The sequence below is a fragment of the Oryctolagus cuniculus genome, chromosome 6, assembly GCF_051225735.1.
Source record: "Oryctolagus cuniculus isolate XC-2025 breed Fujian yellow rabbit chromosome 6, ASM5122573v1, whole genome shotgun sequence".
Taxonomy (NCBI): domain Eukaryota; kingdom Metazoa; phylum Chordata; class Mammalia; order Lagomorpha; family Leporidae; genus Oryctolagus; species Oryctolagus cuniculus.
The window spans coordinates 9,707,653-9,727,364 of record NC_142872.1 but is presented as its reverse complement, the minus strand read 5'-3'; the positions used below and the strand labels follow the sequence as shown (position 1 = coordinate 9,727,364).

Genomic DNA, 19,712 nt, shown 5'->3' with positions numbered 1-19,712 from the left:
ATTCCCTTCTAAAAGATGACGATGAATAATGGGGCAGTCGTTGTGGCTGCTCCCTACAAAGCCAAGAACTCATACAGGCGCCAGTTCAAGTCATGGGTGCTCCACCTCCAGTCTAGCTCCCTGCTAGCGCACCTGGAAAAGCAGCAGAAGATGGCTGAAGTCCTTGGGTCCCTGCATCCCTGTGGGAGACCCGGATGAGGCTCCTGACCCAAGCCTAGCCATTGCTGCCATTTGGGGAGTGAAACAGCAGATGGAAGATCTCTCTTTCTCCAGCTCTGACTTCAGAATAATAATTAAAAAATAGATGAACAGTAGAGTCTCAGTATTAGTGTCGGTCATTGGCCACGTTATCTGAACCTCCACTTTGTCATAGCTACATTGAGAAATTTGAAGTGAGACTCTGCCTGATCTAATAACAGTCCCAACACTACCTCCAGGAAATCTGTATTCAACATTGAAAGGTTACACCTGGAAGCAAGATTTTTAGACCTAAACCCTGCAGGCCAGGAAGAAAGTGGGAGGAGGGATGGGAAAAGCTGATGGGTGAAATGACGCAGATGGTCAGAAGGTCCCCAGGTCTTAGCCTCACAGGTAGTGGCTGTTGTGGGAGAAGGTGGGACCATGACTGCCAGAGATTCTATTTTTCTGTGAGAAGCTAGACAGCAAATTTTAAGAAGAAATCTCCTAATTTAAAAAAGGTGCCAAGTGGTAAAATATCTTTGAAACTTTGCAGGACCAATATACATATCTGGTATCATTTGTAATAATAGGCACACAGTTCCCAAAGTAGGAGCTGTACAAACATTCACTGGACCTGGTTTGTGGTGTCAGTTTTATTTATTTATTTTTTTAAATAAGATTCATTTGATTTCTTTGAAAGGCAGAGTAACAGAGAGGCAGAGACAGAATGAGAGCTTTTTCCTACTGGCACATTCCCAAGATGGCTACAATGGCTGGACCTGGGCCAGATCAAAGGCAGGGGCTAGGAACTCCATGTAGGTCCCCTACGTGAGTGATAGGACCTCAAGCACTGGGGCCATCTTCTGCTTTCTTTAGACACATTATCAGAGAGCTGGATCAGAACTAGGCAGCCAGGACTCCTGGTGCTCCAGTGTGGTGCCACCATTGCAAGCCACAGCTTAACCTGCTGTGCCGCGACACCTGCCCCTGTGTTGATGGCTTTTGTGGGAAAGTCTGAACTGTGCTCTCTCTGAACCCAGCAGTTTTTCAGGGCTCCTCAGGGCTCCTTCTGTATTTTGTTTTTGTTTTTAGGACTGGCCTAAGCCTTCATTTGAATGCACTGTTGTTGTGATGCATATATACTGTATTTAACTCAGTACTGTGCATGTAGCAGGCACCATTTAAGGGTGAGCTACTATTATTACTAAAGAATCTAAAAGGCATTAACTGTGGGATTCATGAGCTAATGTTATAATTATTCCATCGTGTTGTTCCCAAGAAAGGTCATCCTTCAATTTCATGAAATGCAAAAGCATTCTAATGCATCTTTAAAGTTTTTATGATATGCAGAAATAGCTGTATGTTATGTAAAGCTTTAATGTGCAAAAATCCAGAGGACCTTTGCTAGTTTGCAACCTTACAGTTGCTATTTGTACTTTTAGATTAAAAAAAAAAAATCAGGATTTTGGTTCTTATCTAGGTTACTCACAGCTGGCTGACTTGGGGGATTTTACCTTTGGATCTGGGAGCACAAATACATCCATCAATATTCTATTTCCCAAAGCTATGCTAATTCTCATGAATAATCACAACAATCGTGGCAATTTTTAGATGATAACTGAATCATCACTGCAACTGCTGTCGAGAAAGTCTGTGCTGGAAGCCACTTACCTTGATGAGTCTGCCGTCACCTGAGCAGTGAGAAGTCTGCCACTGTCTTGCTTTGCTGGCCTTGACATCTCTTCCCGGAGTGCCTCTCCTCGCCTCCTGTTGGTTTGCCAAAACCTTCTCCAACCTTCAGTCATGGTTTCAAGTCCTGCCTCTTCGGAAAAACCTTTTTTTTTTTTTTTTTTTGGACAGGCAGAGTGGACAGTGAGAGAGACAGAGAGAAAGGTCTTCCTTTGCCGTTGGTTCACCCTCCAATGGCCGCTGCGGCTGGCGTGCTGCACTGATCCGAAGCCAGGAGCCAGGTGCTTCTCCTGGTCTCCCATGGGGTGCAGGGCCCAAGCACTTGGGCCATCCTCCACTGCACTCCCTGGCCACAGCAGAGAGCTGGCCTGGAAGAGGGGCAACCGGGACAGGATCAGCGCCCCGACCAGGACTAGAACCCGGTGTGCCGGTGCCGCCAGGCAGAGGATTAGCCTAGTGAGCCGCAGCACCGGCCAGAAAAACCTTTCTTGTCCCTTCACCGTCACATCCCTGGGGGCTGGTCCTGCTATTTCTTCCTTTGATAGCTCTGAGAAGTGTATTCTTAGCAGTTCTTATTATTCGCATTTTACACAGCTTCTGCGGTTCCCTTCTATCCCTTTATGATGGCATGTTGGTAATCCATATTTTGTGCAGCCATGCTCCACGGATAACTAAACCATGGCCATCCCATGTCTTGGGTTAGAGGGTTGGCTCTGGGGGCCTATTCACTCCCAGGCATAAGGCCCTTCTATGGCCACTGGTGGCAGTGTCATCTCCTAGATTTTGCTTCAGTAACATTGGAGCTGAACACTGAAATGGTGTTGGATAAAGTATCTCTAAATCAAAATTGTCTCACCCATTAATGTAAGCTTCTCTTCTCTTCCTGTAGATGCTGTCTCTTCTTGGCTCTATTTCTTACCCTACTCTCAGCGCTGTCTTGAGTTCTGGGTTAGTGTAGAACGTTTCATCCATTGCTTTGAGACTGAGATGAATTTGGGCTGCAAAATTCCTTTAACATCGCCAGCTTCTTGTGGAAGACTTTGTTAGACTTGACACTGACTTTGAAGATTTAGGGATTTGAGAGGGCACATTTGGAGCAAGCTAAGCACAAAGTGATCTTTCTGTCTGGGTTCTGCAGAGGGCTCATGGGCCATGTGTGGGGACATTCGTCTCTACAGTCACTGTGCATGTCATGGTGACTTGGGTCTTCCCTTTCCTGCCACACCAGTTCTGATACTCCTGCTTCTCTGATCTTGAACCTATTTATACCTGCGTTGTCCTTTTTAAATGATTAACACCAATGCTTTCATCCTCAACAGTGTCCAGCTACTCACAGTATCCCTCTATTAGAAAATGTCAGTTAATATGCCTTTGGAGAGCTGGACTGAGAGGAGATAGGGAACTAAATTGGAAAGAAGAGGAAATTTGCTGGAGCCGAGACTTGTTACTGCTAAGTTCAGTAACAATTTAGGAGGTCCTGCAAGCAGAGTGTGTCACTATCTTCGCAAGGCATCCCTGAGGGCTGTAGCCATGACCATGAGGTGGCTGGGTGGGCGGGAGCTGTAGAGGTCCGAGCTATTACTGGTAGTACACACAGGCTTGGACTGCCTTTTGTGATGAAATTGGCATGATAGTGAGAAAATCCAATGAGCTTGCACTTGGGCATCCCTGGCAGTGGCGGAAGGTTCCTGAACTGATCACTGTGGTAGAAGGGGCATCTTTAGAAATGGTTCAGCCCCTGATAGATCCCGGAGTTCCGCTGGGGGATCTTTGTCTCCCTTGCAGGTTGATCCTGTAGGTGGCCTTGCTCAGATCACCTTATTAACAAACAGCAGCATCCAGCACCCGTTAGGTCTGAGTTCACGCAGTGGGGTTCTAAACTCCCCACCCTTTGGTGTCCTGTGAGCCACAGCCACATCTTGTACTGAGGATTATGACCCCTTTCGTGGTGATGAAGCAACCATGCTAGACAGCCTGGGTTAGAGGCAAAAATACAGGTATGCTTTAAAAGGGAGAATTTATAATAAAAGGAAAAGATTAGATGTTGAAGCCTTCCTTTACAGTTTGACTGCAAACGCTGATGAGAAATTTTCTGAGTGCTCAGGGTTTGCTTCCTAACAGCTCACCTCTTCCGCGCATCCCACAGCAGCTTTTCAATCTCATAACCTGAACAGAAGGGACTCTAACTGATAGACTGAGTGGCATGAGGACATGCATAGTATTTCGGTTAAAGGAAGTATTATGAAAAATTAAGGCTGTTGATTATATTTCCTAATTTCCTGAACGGACTCTGTAGGCAGGGTTGAAAGCACAGTAGCCAGGCCTGGGGACGCATCCTCATCCTCCACTTGGTAGCTATGTGCTGCGAGGCCGCTTCCTACTGTCTTTAAAACCCAGGCCTCCCGTCTCTACACAGAGAAGATGATGATGATGACGATGGTGATGATGGCATTTGCTTTAGGAACTGCGCATAAACATTGAGTAGTTGGCTATCTTCTTGGCACATAGATTAGCAAAAGTATGTTTGTTAACAAAGTGGTTCTAATATTTTGGAATTTGGGGACTTGTACACCATGGACGGACTGCCCCACTCAGGGCTTGCCAATCTCTAGAGACTATGTCTTGCACAGGGAACTAATCCAGACTGCCCTCCTGCCTTGCCTATCTATTGGGCTGTAGCAACTCGGGACACCTGGTTCTCTGCTTTAATCAACCAAGGGCACCAGCGCCGTGGCTCACTAGGCTAATCCTCCACCTGGCGGCGCCGGCACACCAGGTTCTAGTCCCGGTCGGGGCACCGGATTCTGTCCTGGTTGCCCCTCTTCCAGGCCAGCTCTCTGCTGTGGCCGGGAGTGCAGTGGAGGATGGCCCAGGTGCTTGGGCCCTGCACCCCATGGGAGACCAGGAGGAAGCACCTGGCTCCTGCCATTGGATCAGCACGGTGCGCCGGCCGCAGCGGCCATTGGAGGGTGAACCAATGACAAAGGAAGACCTTTCTCTCTGTCTCTCTCTCTCACTGTCCACTCTGCCTGTCAAAAAAAAAAAAAAAAAATCAACCAAGGGCCGGGTATACCAGACAAATAAGGACAGCTGCCATGTCCAGAGCCTGCCAAAGATTCAAGCCACAGCCATCCTTAAGCCTGTCGAATCTGCCTGGCTATGGCTTCCCCTGAAAATCAAAACTGGGACTGTCGGCACGTGGGCCCTTGTCCCCTCTGTGCCTTGGGAACCAGCATGTTTTCCCTTGGGGCCTTCTGCTGAAGTGACAATTGTGTCTTAATTTGCAGGTCTCACCTCTTCTGAATAATAGTAAGTCTGTACTATAAGACAGTATTACTCTTTTGTTAGTAGAGAATATTCAAAACTGACTAATCTTGTGGCCAAAAACAAACAAAAAAAACAACTTGCTTATGTGGTAAGGCTTTTGTGTAGCTAACCTCTCAACTCAGGAAAAATAAAAACACTCACATGTTACATGTTTGCTTAGAAAATCTGAGGACTTGGAAGTCAGGAAATGTGATTCTAGACTTTGCAACACTACATTGTACTTCAGCAAATTACTCAAGTTTTTGGTGTCATGGATTCCTTGCTTTTGAAATAAATCAGTGAAATCACTAGGTTGATAAAAATCTGATTCTTATAGAAGGCCAAAATCACAATATATAGGAAGGGTTTTGACAGTAAAAACTGAGAGGTATTATTATGTTACATAGGGAAACTAGTGACCCAGTTTTGACAAAGGGAAAAGAATTGTCCTATTTTCCCTGACAAATACATGTTGTGTATCTCAATCATTTCATGCATTAAGAATAGTGAGGCAAAGTTAATACAGAGAACACGTCTAGGGAAATACAGGCTCAACTATAAATGAACAACGCATGTGATGAATTATACATGACTTTAAATTAGTTAATGAAATGGATTCGTATTAAATGATAATGAAGGATTTCTAGTCATAGTTTTGAGGCTGATACTGAAGTAAATCATTGTGCTGGAATTTTCAGTGATAGCCCTTGGAGTGTAAATCCACGGGAACCAGGAGGGAGGCAGGAGGCAGGAGGAGGCTGGTGGCGGTGTGACATTGACCATGGAGGGGAGGCTCTGGGAAGATAAGGAGCTGAGACGTGGGGAAAGACATCGCACCTAGGTGTCTGCTCAGGAATGAAAATCTACAGCAGAAGTCATTTGCAGTTCAGTTTCTACTTGGCCTTGGATACGGGGGCTTGGTGTCTCCTTGGCTAGTCTGACCCCTTCCCAGCCACATTTCCCGCTTGCTCTCCTTTGTGGATATTCCTTTGCTCACCTAGCATTTTGGCCTGGGGATTTGCTGTTTTCCTAGTGTATGGAAGTCGATTGGCGGGTGGCACTGAAGCTGCAGTTCAGTCCTAAGGCAGCTGGAAGTGTTCCATGGCTGTGTGTTTCCTGTGGTTGGAGCCTGCCCTCTGGCCTAGTTAGAACAGTAGCCAGTTGTTTACTTAAGTACCTGCCAAATTCAGGTGCTTCATCTCATTGGATCCTGATGATTCTCCTTGGAGTGTTTATAGCCACATATTTTACAAATCAGGAGACCTGGGTCATGAAGGACCAATGATTTGCCCAAGGTCTTGAACCAGTACTGTGTCAGAGCCATTTCACTCCACGCCTTGTGCTCTTGAGCGATGATTACCTTTCACATGTTCACCTGACCATACTGGCAAGAATAGAATGAGATGCAACAGAAACTAAGTGGAATTAGAGCCATTCCTCTCACTATATGCAAAAATGAACTCAAGATGGCCAAAGACTTAAATTTAAAACCTGAGACTATGAAGTTGCTGGAAAAAAGCATAGGGGAAACCCTCCAAGACATTGCTGTAGGGGATGATTTCTTGAACCAGACCCTGAAAGCACAGGCAACAAAAGCAAAACTGAATAAATGGGACTGTATCAAACTCAGAGGCTTTTGCACAGCAAAGGAAACAATAGAGTGAAGAGACACCCATTAGAATGGGAAAAATACTTACAAACCCCCCATCTGACAAAGGATTAAAATCCTGAATACATCAGCAATTTAAAAAAACTCAACATCAAATAAGCAACCAGTCCAGTTGAGAAATTGGCAGAGGACTTCAATAGATAGTTCTCAAAAGAAGAAACACAAATGGCTAGCAAATACATTTATATAAATGCTCCACATCACTAGCCACCTGGGAAATGCAAATCAGAACCACAATGAGAGATCACCTCACCCTGTCAGAATGACTAAAATCCAAAACAGAGTAACAAATGCTGGCGAGGATGTGGACAAAGGAGAACACTTACACACTTGTAGTGTTGGGAATATAAACTAGTGCAGCCACTGTGGAAAACAGTGTGGAGATTTCCTTAAAAACTAGAAATTGACTTGCTGTAGGACCCAAGAATCCCCTTACTTGGTATATACCCAAAACACTTGAATACAACGTATCAATGAGATACCTGCCCCACTGTGTTTATAGCAGCACTGTTCACAGTAGCCAAAATTGGAATCAACCAAAGTGTCCATCATCAGAAGAATGGATAAAGAAAATGTGATGTATGTGCTTAATGGAATATTGTTCAGCTGTAAAAAATAATGAAATTCTACCATTTGCAGCAAAATGAATACTACTGGAGGCCATCATGTTGAGTGAAGTAAAATGGACCCAGAAAGACAAATACCACATGTTCTCCCCTGTATGTGGGAGCTAAAATTTAAGAAACAAGAAAAATAAATGTGTGTATAATTATTGCTGCAAATATAGTTTTGTAGAACTTTCTTTTATACCTTCGTTAAACCAGTAATTAAGAATATTATACTAGTAAATTTTAATGATCTGTGATTACTTTAATATTTACCATATATGGGTGAAATAGTCACTTTTCTATTCAAATATTATAACTGTTGTCTGTATTCCCACTATACTAGGGCATTTTTGCTTTTTACTTGTTAAACTTCTTATTTGATGAAGTATTAAGCCTTTTTACTTTAAATTTAAAATATATTATCTCAAAAACTAAAAAAAAAATAGAAGGAAGGAGAGAGGGAGGAAGGGAAGGAGGGGTAGAATCTCATTATGGTCTTAGAATGATATCTGCAGATCACACCAAATCTGTTAAAAGCCACTTAAAAATTAAAATCCAAAAAGAAAATGATAATCTATGGGGAAGGAGAAGGAAACCCAGTGTTTGGTCTGCTTAATGCTTCATATATGTGAAAGACAGTATGTTCTATTTAAAATCACATTTTTGTGCCCTCTTTCTTATCCTTTTCTAGAAGTTAAAAAGAAACAAACAACTGGTAATCATACTAAATTATAAGGAATCTTTGTGGGAGAAACAAACATCATTGTATTTGTTCTTGCTATTGGAATATTTATCTTTTAAAGGGGTGCAAGTATTTTTATTTTTTAAAATTTTATTTATTTGAGAGGTAGACCTAGAGACAGAGAGAGGGAGAAACAGAGAGAGGTCTTCCATCCACTGGTTCATGCCCCAAATGGCCTCAACTGCCCAAGCAGGGCCTGTCCAAAGGCAGGAGCTTCTTCTGGGTCTCCCACAGGGGTGCAGGAGTCCCAAGGACTTGGACCATCTTCTGATGCTTTCCCAGGCCATAGCAGAGAGCTGGATTGGAAGAGGAGCAGCCAGGACTTGAACCAGTGACCAAATGGGATGGCAGTGCCATAGGTGGAGGTATAGCCCACTATGCCACAGCACTGGCCCCTGCAGATACTTTCCTTGATCCCAAACTTGAACGTAGCTCATAGATTGAGGGACTCTTTGGTGCTGTCTTTAGATCCTGTGGCACTTGCTTCAAGGCTAAGTGAAATAGCTTGATCTCATTTGGTGACTGAAGTGGTGACCCACAAGTAGGAATTTCTGTGTCGATGCCTGTGGCTGCCAAAGCGGAACAGCACTCTCTTTAGGTAACCATTCCTGTCTGTGCTCTGTGTCCTGTGAGCCCTCTGAGGACAAGGTCATGTCATCTTGCTTTGTGTCTCCTGTATGTTACACGCAGCTTTGTGCATAGGAGGTACTCGGTATACACTGAAGACTGCAGTGAACGTGACCTCAATGGGGAGATTTGGGTAGTCTGATAAACTCATCGGTTGGTAGATGCCGAAGTACTAATTTGACATAGATAACGCATTTCATGTTATGGTAAACTTGAGACCATTCTGTTGCAGAGTTGCATGAGTAGCGGCAACTGCAGACAGTACCCCTACTTAGAGCTTGATGGACTGCAAAATATTTGATTCTAGTCAAGGAGGCTATGACGCCGAATGAAAATGTGAGACACTCGGGCTTGGTGTGTAGATGACCTAAACCTGCTTAGGTTAGCTCCTCCCCTTCTTCCCAGTGTGCCTTTCTTTGGCTTTGCCTACCTAAGTCCCTTAGGGATTAAGATAAGTGTGTTTGTTTGCATGTTCTTGGCAGTAGGATAGCCTCAGTGTCCCTGTTTAATGTGTTTCTAATCCTTTCAGCTCTGTTGTTTGCATGCACACAGGGAGGAAAAACATAGCTTATATAAGGAGCAAATGATTTGGTATTCCCACTTTTCCCAATCAGTGTGGAAAAATTAGGCACAAGCTCTTTGAAGATTATGTTAGGAGCCAAATCAAAGTCAAGTGCCTATCATTCAAATTATAATAATCCAAATTACAATAATCAAATGATCTTTCCATTAAGTCAATGAGTTCAAGGAAAGGTCTGTCTTGCCTCGTTAGGCTGTTGTTAAATTGTTCCCTTGAACTCAGCGTATATAAATAGATTATTTTCCCAGGGCTTCCTAAATGCCTACATAGAAGTGCCTAGATAGAAGCTAGCTTTTTCTGTGTTTGTTACTTACATTCTTTGTATACTTTTAGCCTCTCAATCCTTCATAAACATATATTAACTGACTCTTCATTATATCCTGGTAAAAGCATATAATTGAAGACATTGAAAAATTAATGGAACACGAACAGTGACGGTACCCCAGGGTTTTGTTGCTGTCTCATACCCTTCCATTATGAATCTATTTCCCATGCACTGTTACTCGAATCAAACACTGGGAAATTTTATGACTTCATCCTAGCATGGTTTTTGCAAGATTTTCTGTTAGAAGCTTCTGAGAGCATGCCTGTGAGTATGATGTTTTCCCACAGCTTGCGTGTTGCTAATTTTTGAAAATGTGACCTCAAAAACCTATTACATCTGTCACGCTGCGATGGAAACGTTTGCTCCTGGAACCGATGTGGAAGGCAGCCAGGCGGGCGGTCCGGAAGCTGAGCCGGTATCATTGCCTCATCTGTGTGTTCATCCTTTCCCGCTGGCCATCTGCTTCTACCAGATTAGCAAGTACCTGACACAGTCACTGATGATGGCAAAGGTTCCTCTGAAAGTTGGCGTTTGTTGGAGCCCCTCTCGAACTAGGAAAGCCGGTGTGCAGGGCTGATATTCCAAGGAATGGTGACCTTGACCCCCGTTCTGACTCCTCCTGCAGGCCTGGCCTCCCCCCTTTCCTAACCCCACGTGGCTCTCCCTGAACTCAGGCTTCTGCGCCCACCCATCCTTGCACGTCTGTCTGATTTCTGCTGTCGGTCCTACACTCCGGGAAGGCCACAGCTCCCGAGGAGTATCTTCTGGTGCCTGAAGCTAGAAATCGTGTTATTCACACTTCGCTGTCTGTGTAGCTTCAGGCACTGGGCACCATGCAGTGTGCTTTGATGGCAGCCGCGTGCCGGAGCCGCCTTCGGTGTTCAGGGTGGTTGAGGCTTGTTTCGGTGAGGTGTGGTAAGACCTGCAGCACAGAATGTCAAGGAGGCTGAGGTTACTCTTGTTCTCAGAGACCCTAGGAAAAGGCGGCAGGGCCCCTGGCTGACACACAGGGCCACACGAGCACGGAGCAGAGATGGCCGGGCAGCGGGGAGCTGGCGGAGGGAAGTCACTAGTGTGGTTTTCTCATGAAGACAGAGTGAAGCCAGGCAAGGTTTAAGATCAGTGTCTGGAATAACCCCAGTGGGCTCTGGGTTGTCTTGTCTGCTTCCCTGCCCTTGGGTGCTTAGGGCAGGGGATGGTGGCCCAGCGGGAGAGCACTGGGTGCAGGAGGTGGCTGCAGGTTTGGGTCAGGTCTTGGTGCACCCTGAGCCCAGTTGTGTCTAATCTCTAAGATTAGCTAGACCTGGAGGGGTGATTCTTCCAGGTTAGCAAAGCCCCAGATGTCAGAGCGTCAGAAATGTAGAAGCGAATGCCTTGTTCTTTGTTCTAATCCCTCATAAATAACCCATTGCTGGGAAAATGGAGAAAGAGGATCCTCAGCCCACGAAACCTTAAGTGAAATAAAAATGCTGGGCCATGGAATTGGAAGGGCTGGCGGCTGCTGGCTTGCAAGGTCCTCACCGGCCGTCCTCAGCAGTACGCTCTCCACGGCCCTTTCTCTTGCTGCACCTGGCGGACCGCCTTGCCCTATACTCAGCATTTTCTCTTCCTTGTAGCTTTCTGCTACTGGTGTTTGTCACCCCAGCCTGTGTCCTCTGGGTGCAGTCTTTGAGCTGCAGCCAACCTATGCATCACGTGATAATGGTTCCAAGAAGAGATTCTGCGTTTGGCTCATCGTTGTTGGAGCAAAGCTTGTGGCACCAGGCAGAGTCCCAGTGGACTTGAAGGTTTCATTCAGGAGAGGCAGTGGGTGAGGCAGGACTCAGGTGTGTGACTGGATGTGCATCTCAGAAGAGAAAAGACAGAGTTTCATTACAAAGGCTCTCAGTGCAGGAGAGGACGTGTAAGTCATATAAACAACAAGATTCCAATGGAAAAGCTCTGTGCAAGCAGCAGTGTGCTATGCAGAGGTATTTCTTTATTTGCAGTGATAATATCACAGAGAATAATAGTGTCAAGCATGCACGTATTCCTTAATAAACACCAGGCAATCATTCCAAGTGATTCCTGCATATATTTCCTCAAGACAATCTGGTTGGGAGGGATTTATTAGTATAATTATTTTGCAGGTGACAAAACTGAGCCAGAGTTGGTAATTGAGTTGGCCAAGGAAACATAGATAGTGACAGCTGTACCTGAAACCCAGGGCCTCTGGCACCCGTAGAGCTCTATGCTGGTAACCACTGTACTTCCCTGGAAGTGGACAGTAGGTCCTGTAATTTCATGCAGTGATTAGACTTGATGTGAGAATGGTTAAAGGCATGTTTGGTCATACATGCACATCATTTTATTTGTTAAGTGCTGTGGTCTGCATGTCTGTGTCTCCCCAAATGCCTATGTTGTAACCTTAATCCCCAAATCTCGTGGTATTTGGAGACAGGGCCTTTGGAAGAGAATTGGGTCTTGAAGGTGGGGACTTCCTGAAGGGATTAGTTCGTGTTAACAACATGTGGATGCAGTGGAGGATGGCCCAAGTGCTTGGGCCCTGCACCCCGTGGGAGACCAGGATAAGTACCTGGCTCCTGCCATCGGATCAGTGCGGTGCACCGGCCGCGGAAGCCATTGGAGGGTGAACCAACAGCAAAGGAAGACCTTTCTCTCTGTCTCTCTCTCTCACTGTCCACTCTGCCTGTCAAGAACATGTGGAAACAGCCTGCCTCCTTAACTGCCTGTGATGGTACAGCCAGGAAGTGGGGTCTCGGCAGACAATGAATCTATTGGCTCCATGACCTTGGACTTGGCTGCCTCCAGGACCGTGAGGACACATGATGTCTAAGGAGCACTCTGTGTTAGTCAACATAGTGGGCTAAGCTGACAAGGCACTCTATAACCTATCTGAATATTAGCAAAATTGCTACTCCTGAATTGTGACTTTTTTCCAAGGAAAGGTTACACGCGTGTAAGAATGCATAGATGATATGGTTCAAATGCTTGGTTAACATTTCTAGACACATTCAACCTCTTTATGTCTCTTAGGGATGGGTGTTAGAGAAAATACACATGGTTTTCCTTGTGACTTGAGCTCACTCTTTTTGGGAAGGCTGATCCTACGTGTAGCCAGGATTCACTTACTTCTTGGTGGGAAGCGACATAACTTTCCATGGGAGAAACATTAGGTGAATATGTAACACAGAATTTGACTTCGTAAGATTTTGCTAAAAAAATCATAATCTTAGCACGGCCTCACTCCAACAAAAGATCTCCATCCAGCATTGACCCCGACAGCCAGGTGGTGAACTGGCGCTCTATCCGTTTTGCTGCTCAAGTATGTTTTTGAACATCTCGGCTGCCAGGAGACGCCATTCCTAGCATAAATGTGTCATTGATAATTTGTCAGTTTGCCCTACTAATGACAAAAACTGTGACTGTCAGTGGGATTATCAAAGTTCCCTGTTCAAGGCTGTCAACCCAGAACTTGTGAGTGGTACCTGCAGTGGGACAAGCATGAAGATGGTAAATAGAATATGAACGCTACTGGGTGTTGGTGGATTCTCTCTGAGCCCATGGTGACCAGAGATGTCCCACTGATGGCTTTCAAGGAGAACCCTATCTAACACCAGAGTGTATGTTTTTTTTTAAAAAAGAGAAGGTATCCATCAACATTTTACAGCATTCTAGAAGCACACATACTTATTACTGTATTTCCTTTTTTTCTTATTTGATTGGATGTCCAAAATCTAATATACAGAGAGAAATTATTCTTGAGAACAGAATTATTTTCATTTCCTTGGACTAAGAAGCAACATGAGTTTTAGAAGAAAACAAACCTCATCTTGTGTTTTGTTTTTATGTTTTTTGTACAGAATGAATGCAGTTACATACCTTGAACAAAGTGTGTGTGTGTGAGTGTGTGTGTGAGTGTGTGTGTGTGTATAAAGAAATATGAGGATCTGTGTTTAAAGATTCACAAATAAAAGGAAACCCAAGAAAAGATGTATTGTTGGTTATGCAGCAGCAAGCAAGCAAGCAAACAACAACAAAATTCCGTCTTCAAAGTCTCCCCCCCAATACAGAGAAATAGACAGTCTACTTGCTGTGACACTCAATTCTTTTCCAATATTTTGACATATTCCAGAGGAAAGCTTTGAAATCTGCTGTGTGTGCACTTCGTGCCTCAGCTCCTTCACAACGAGCCGAGTCTCTCCCTTTATTTATGAGTTTGATTACAACGTTAACCACCACTAAGGCTAAATCCGAAAATATTCCAGCCAGGGAAAAAGGCACACAGACTTGAGATAAATGTATTTAGTAAGATATTAGTATCTTGAGTCACAAGTACTAGTGAAAATATTATTGTTCTGGCCCTGTGTGGAGGAAGTTGGTTTGGTTACGTTATTTACCTATTAGGTTTTACTGTGGGCCATATTGTATTTTGACAGTTCTATAGTGGAAGTGTATTCTGATGGCACTTAGGGCTGCAGAGTGGTGCTAAATCCTCAGATAATGGAATAAAACTGCTTGGAAAACCTATGTTTAAGTCATGTATGGTTTGCCCTGTTCAGTTTAGATGTGACATTGCCTCAGCATTATGTTAACTGAAAAAAGGCAGACACCAAAAGACAAATACGACATGTCCCCTGTCACATGTAGAAGTTAAATAAAAGTCTGAACTTGGAATTAGTAGAGGCTGGGAAGGGTGGGAGAAAGGCAGAATCAAGGCAGATTGTGTGATGGACACCCAAACACAGTCAGAAGCAGCAAGATCTAGTGTTGCGAACTGTGGTTCGCAACAATGTATTGCACGAAGAACCGGAAGAGAAGAGCCAGTAGTCTCCAAACACAGTGGAAAGGCTCGTGGCCTGACGTGATGCATTTGTGTTGCATACGTGAGTTGAAATATTGCATCATACCCAGTGAAAATGCACAGCAATTGCATGTTAATGAAACATTGAAAAAATTTAACAAGATACTTGGCCTCAGAAGGAAATGATGCAATTCTACGAAAGAGTTGAGATTTGAAACCAAGGGGAGGTGGGGTTGAACGTGGCCTTGCCTTCGAGAAAGACAGCGTGGCAAGCCCTGAAGGAACTCAAAGACTGGGCAGCAGGTACTGTCCAGCAGACGGCCTGGAAACGGGTACAGGGTGGGGGCTGCAGGCAGGAGCCTTCCTGTTCTGCTGAGGCCTCCCCCTGGGTGTGGGAGAGGGAACCAGCCCGGCTGTGGGGCTTCCTTTCTTCTTCAGATCCCAGAGCCCACTGTGGAGGGGATTCCTGGGGACTTTGCAGTGGATGTTGATATTCTGGGAGACTGCAGAGGGGAGAGGGAATGGCATAGTGGGGGTGTCTGTCACCATCTCCCTTGCTCTATAAACCTGTGTACCCATTATTCTCTTTCTTGTGTGTCCTTGTGAGCTTTTTTTTTTTTTTTTGACAGGCAGAGTGGACAGTGAAAGAGAGAGAGAAAGGTCTTCCTTTTGCCATTGGTTCACCCTCCAATGGCCGCCGCGGCCGGCGCACTGCGCTGATCCGATGGCAGGAGCCAGGTGCTTCTCCTGGTCTCCCATGGGGTGCAGGACCCAAGCACTTGGGCCATCCTCCATTGCACTCCTGGGCCATAGCAGAGCTGGCCTGGAAGAGGGGCAACCGGGACAGAATCCGACGCCCCGACCGGGACTAGAACCCGGTGTGCTGGCTCCACTGGGTGGAGGATTAGCCTAGTGAGCCACGGTGCTGGCCCCTTATGAGCTTTCTATTTGAACTCTGAGTCCTGATGTCCCATTTGTTCAAATAATTCAAGAATGAAGTCATTCTCTTATTTTTTAAATCTGTCCTTACTCCTCAAACCTGATCTATAAAGTGTGTCTGGAAAACCCTGTTTTTAGTTCAATTGAGAAGTGAAAGATGTTTTAGAGTACACAATCCTGTCCCTTGCTCTGAATAATTTTTCTCTTGTAACATTAAAGTCTCGCCCTGAAATTTAACAAGTGTGCGATTTTCATGAACTCTGTGAGCCGTATATGTTATCACCTACTGACAAGCAGTAATGACTATAAGTTGAAGTTAGTTAAAAAATAAATGGATTTGGCAATGAATATATAAATGTGACACAAGTGACTGAGATTGCTAATTATTCTTGATTTTACACACGTGGGAATTCTTTTGAAAGGCTGTTGAGAAGGTGGTGATGAAAGGACCAGGAGTGGAACCTTTGAAATTTGCTTTGGAGACTTTGTATCTCTGACACGGCACCCAGTGAGTTAGAGTGAAGTAGCCCGGGTCAAACAGAAAAAAAGGTCATTAATAATGCAGCAATCGGAAAGTACAGCTTTGCACAGCAGTCTGGTCAGTGATGGGTCACTTGTGTGGTTCCGTCAGACTGTAGTGGAGCTGAAAGTCCCTGTTGTCTAATGACCTCATGGCCGCTGTAACATAATCGCTCAACTATTGCTGATGTGTTTGTGGGGATACTGGTATAAATCTATTGGACTGCCAATCATATAGAAGCATAGCACTTCCAATTATCTAGGATCCATGATACCTGATAACAAACGGCTATATTATTGGTTTACGTATTTACCATTTTTTATCATATTTTATAATCTCTCCTTCTACTTACATTTTAAAAAGCTTTGGTGTGCTGTGATTGATGTATTCCTTCTACATTGTGCGAGTACACTCTATTTTCACAATGATGAAACTGCCTAATGATCCAGTTTGCAAAACACATTTTATCGTTAAGCAATGTGTGGCTGTGTTTGAAAGGTGTGACTGATAGTTTCTGTTTCAGACCTACTTGGCTGACTTTGGTTCACCGTCCCGGCCCTTGGTGAACTGATGTTGAAAGGAAAGAGCTAAGTATTTGCATCTTGGAAAGTATCTGTGGTATAGTTGTGTTCTGTTGGCAAAAATAAACTCATGTTTGGGTATATAATCCACTGATTGGAGTCTTACTGATTTGTACTGGAGGTGGATGGTTTCGAGATACGTTTGGCAGTTGAATGGCATGGAGGAAGGCTTCCAGAATTAGATTAAAATATCTACCTTTGAGTAGATTGATTGCATGGAAATTAGTGATAGGGAAAGCAAAGGCATCACCTACAGCTATGGAGAGATTGCCAGCTCCACCTCTGATTTGTATTACGTGCACGGGGTAGAACTACACAGCAAACAGAAGTTTCCCGTAAAGGGCTCCTCACGGGTCAGTGGGTTAGTGAAGATGCAGAGACACAACCCGTGGTCTCTCAGCACAGTTTGTGGAGGAAGAACCTTGCACTCTCAGCTGCTCAAGAGGAGAGAAAGAACTAATGGATGCAGCCAAACAGGAGTCTGGGAGATGACATAAAATATATGCAAAATGTCCACTACAATGCTTGAGTGAAGCTCCTCTGAGTGACCATCACGGGGTGCAGATGCAGGACAGCGCGGTGCTGTGCACACAGAAGATAATGTCACACCGGGAAAGCCTGAGCGGGTCACGTGTCTGAGACAGGAGTCAGGCTATTTTTGTATCCGTGAAATATGCTAAAAGGCTGGGCATACAATATGCTCGCTGTAGAAATAATAGCCACAAGTGGTAATTCATTTGTGAATTAGCTACATTTAACCATTTTTATGTGTACTTCAAAACATCTTGCTGTACACAATACGTACATACATTTTTATCTGTAAATAAAGACAAATTTGAAAAATGACCACAGACTGTTTCTTCCTGTGCCAGTGTTTGGTTGGCTGCTGCTGGCTTCTCTGGCCTGGCAGGACTCTGCTCTCTCAAGCCTGGAGGTGGACGACGGGCTTAGCTTGTGCCCGTAGATCCTCCCAGACCAGGCAGGTAAGTAGAAGTCCAGTGTTGATGGAAATGTGGTTCTGGAGATTTCAGAGTGCATGGGCTGCTCTTAGCCTGGGGCACTGAATTGCAGGGTTGGTGGAGCAAGCGTGCACATGCAAGATACTCCCACAAGTTCCTGGAAAGTGGAATTGAAAGGTGAGTTGATTTTGCTACAAAAACATTTGAAATCCATGCACAGGAGAGGTCTTCAAAAGGTTCATAGGGGCCAGTGCTTTGCTGCAGAAGATTAAGCTACCTCTTTTGCCCGCATCCCACTTGGGCGCCAGTTCCTGTCACAGCTGCCCCACTCCAGTTCAGCTAATGCACTTGGGAGATCAATTGAAGAAGGTTCAAGTGCTTGGGCCCCTACACCCATGTGGGAGACCCAGAAGAAACTCCTGTTCTTGGCCTGGCCCAGCCCTGGGTGTTGTGGTCATTTAGGGAATGAACCAGCAGATGGGCGATATGTCTCCTTCCCATCCTTCCTCCTTCTCCCTCTCCCTCTCCCTCTGTGTCTCTAACTCTGCCTTTCAAATAAATTAAAAAGCAAATTTGTTTAAAAGTGCGTTGGTGATATCCGTTATGAAAGATATTGAGTATAATGGAACCAGGAGGCGGGGAAGAAAAGACTCGAGTGACTGGGAAGACTAGGAGAGGCATTTTGCTGGACTCTGAGTAGCATCAGAGAAGAGAGTACAGAGCAGCTGGAAGAAAGGAAGGGTAGCTAGGTTGGCACATGTCAGAGTCTAACCCAAAAGGCAAAGGAGTTTCTTGGTAAAATGCCTTGTTTAAAGAGGGTCATGTGCTCAGAATCAGCCCTTAAGGCATTCAGATCTGGCTAAAAAGCCCATGAGAGTATTTCAGGCATGGAAAGCCAAGAGACTGGCAAAAACAAACAAACAAAAAAACCAACAAAACAACAAACCTAAAAGATAGATCTCTGTGACTGAGATCCCAGCAGAAAGAACGGGCCATCAAAGAAGGAGGTACCTTTCTCTGAAGGGAGGAGAGAACTTCCACTTTGACTACGACCTTGTCGAAATAAGATGGGAGTTGGTGAACTCAAAAGGCTTCCATAGCCTCGGCAGCTCATGACAAGAGCCTAGGGTGATTACTGACATCAAAAATAAGAGTGTCAGTTGTTAAATCAACAACAAGAATCACTGTGCACTTGCTCCCCATGTAGGATCTCGATCCTTAATGTGTTGTACTATGTGAATTAATGGTAAAACTAGTACTCAAATAGTACTTTATACTTTGTATGTCTTTGTGGGTGTGAACTGTTGAAATCTTTACTTAGTATATACTAAATGGATCTTCTCTATATAGAGATAATTGAAAATGAATCTAGCCGGCGCCACAGCTCACTAGGCTAATCCTCCGCCTAGCAGCGCTGGAACACGGGGTTCTAGTCCCAGTCGGGGTGCTGGATTCTGTCCCGGTTGCCCTTCTTCCAGGCCAGCTCTCTGCTATGGCCAGGGAGTGCAGTGGAGGATGGCCCAAGTGCTTGGGCCCTGCACCCCATGGGAGAGCAGGAGAAGTACCTGGCTCCTGCCATCGGATCAGCGTGGTGCACCGGTCGCAGCGGCCATTGGAGGGTGAACCAACGGCAAAGGAAGACCTCTCTTTCTGTCTCTCTCTCACTGTCCACTTTGCCTGTCAAAAAATAAAAAAAAAAATGAATCTTGATGAAGAACGGGATGGGAGAGGGAGTGGGAGATAGGAGGGTTGCGGGTGGGAAGGAGGTTATGGGGGAAAAAGCCACTATAATCAAAAGTTGTACTTTGGAAATGTATATTTATTAAATAAAAGTTAAAAAATAATAAAAAAATAAAGGGGCCATGTGGTCTGGACAAGAGGGTGTGGCTAGCAGTAACTGCATTCAGAGGGAGCATTAAAGAGGAACAGGGCGGCTGACATGTCTGACCAATCTCTGAACAGATGCTGTAGAGGACTGGTTTGGTGCAGTGTTGGGACCCCACTTGAGACCCTGTAGCCCATCTTCGAGTGTGCAGTGTAAGTCCCAGCTGTTCTTCTGACTCCAGCTTCCGGCCATTGCAAACCCTAGGAGGCAGCAGGTGATGTATCAAGTACTTGAGTCCCTGCCACCCACACGGGAGGCCTCTGGTTCCAGGCTCTTGCTTTGAGCCTGGCCTAACCTC

The 19,712-nt window shown here is 45.0% G+C and overlaps 1 long non-coding RNA gene across 12 annotated transcripts in view; it reads left to right on the top strand.

Annotated features, from left to right (window-relative positions):
- The window catches only part of LOC149126006 (uncharacterized), a 453,707-nt gene that overhangs the window by 71,605 nt on the left and 362,390 nt on the right, over positions 1-19,712 (top strand). For 5 of the 12 annotated variants that reach the window (XR_016235147.1, XR_016235145.1, XR_016235143.1 and 2 more), the window contains exon 3: positions 19,492-19,628. The exons of 4 other annotated variants lie outside the window; for them this stretch is intronic. This is a non-coding gene — a long non-coding RNA (uncharacterized LOC149126006). The remainder of the gene's footprint in view (positions 1-19,491; positions 19,629-19,712) is intronic. 3 more of the 12 variants (XR_016235149.1, XR_016235150.1, XR_016235151.1) reach the window with 1 other exon arrangement.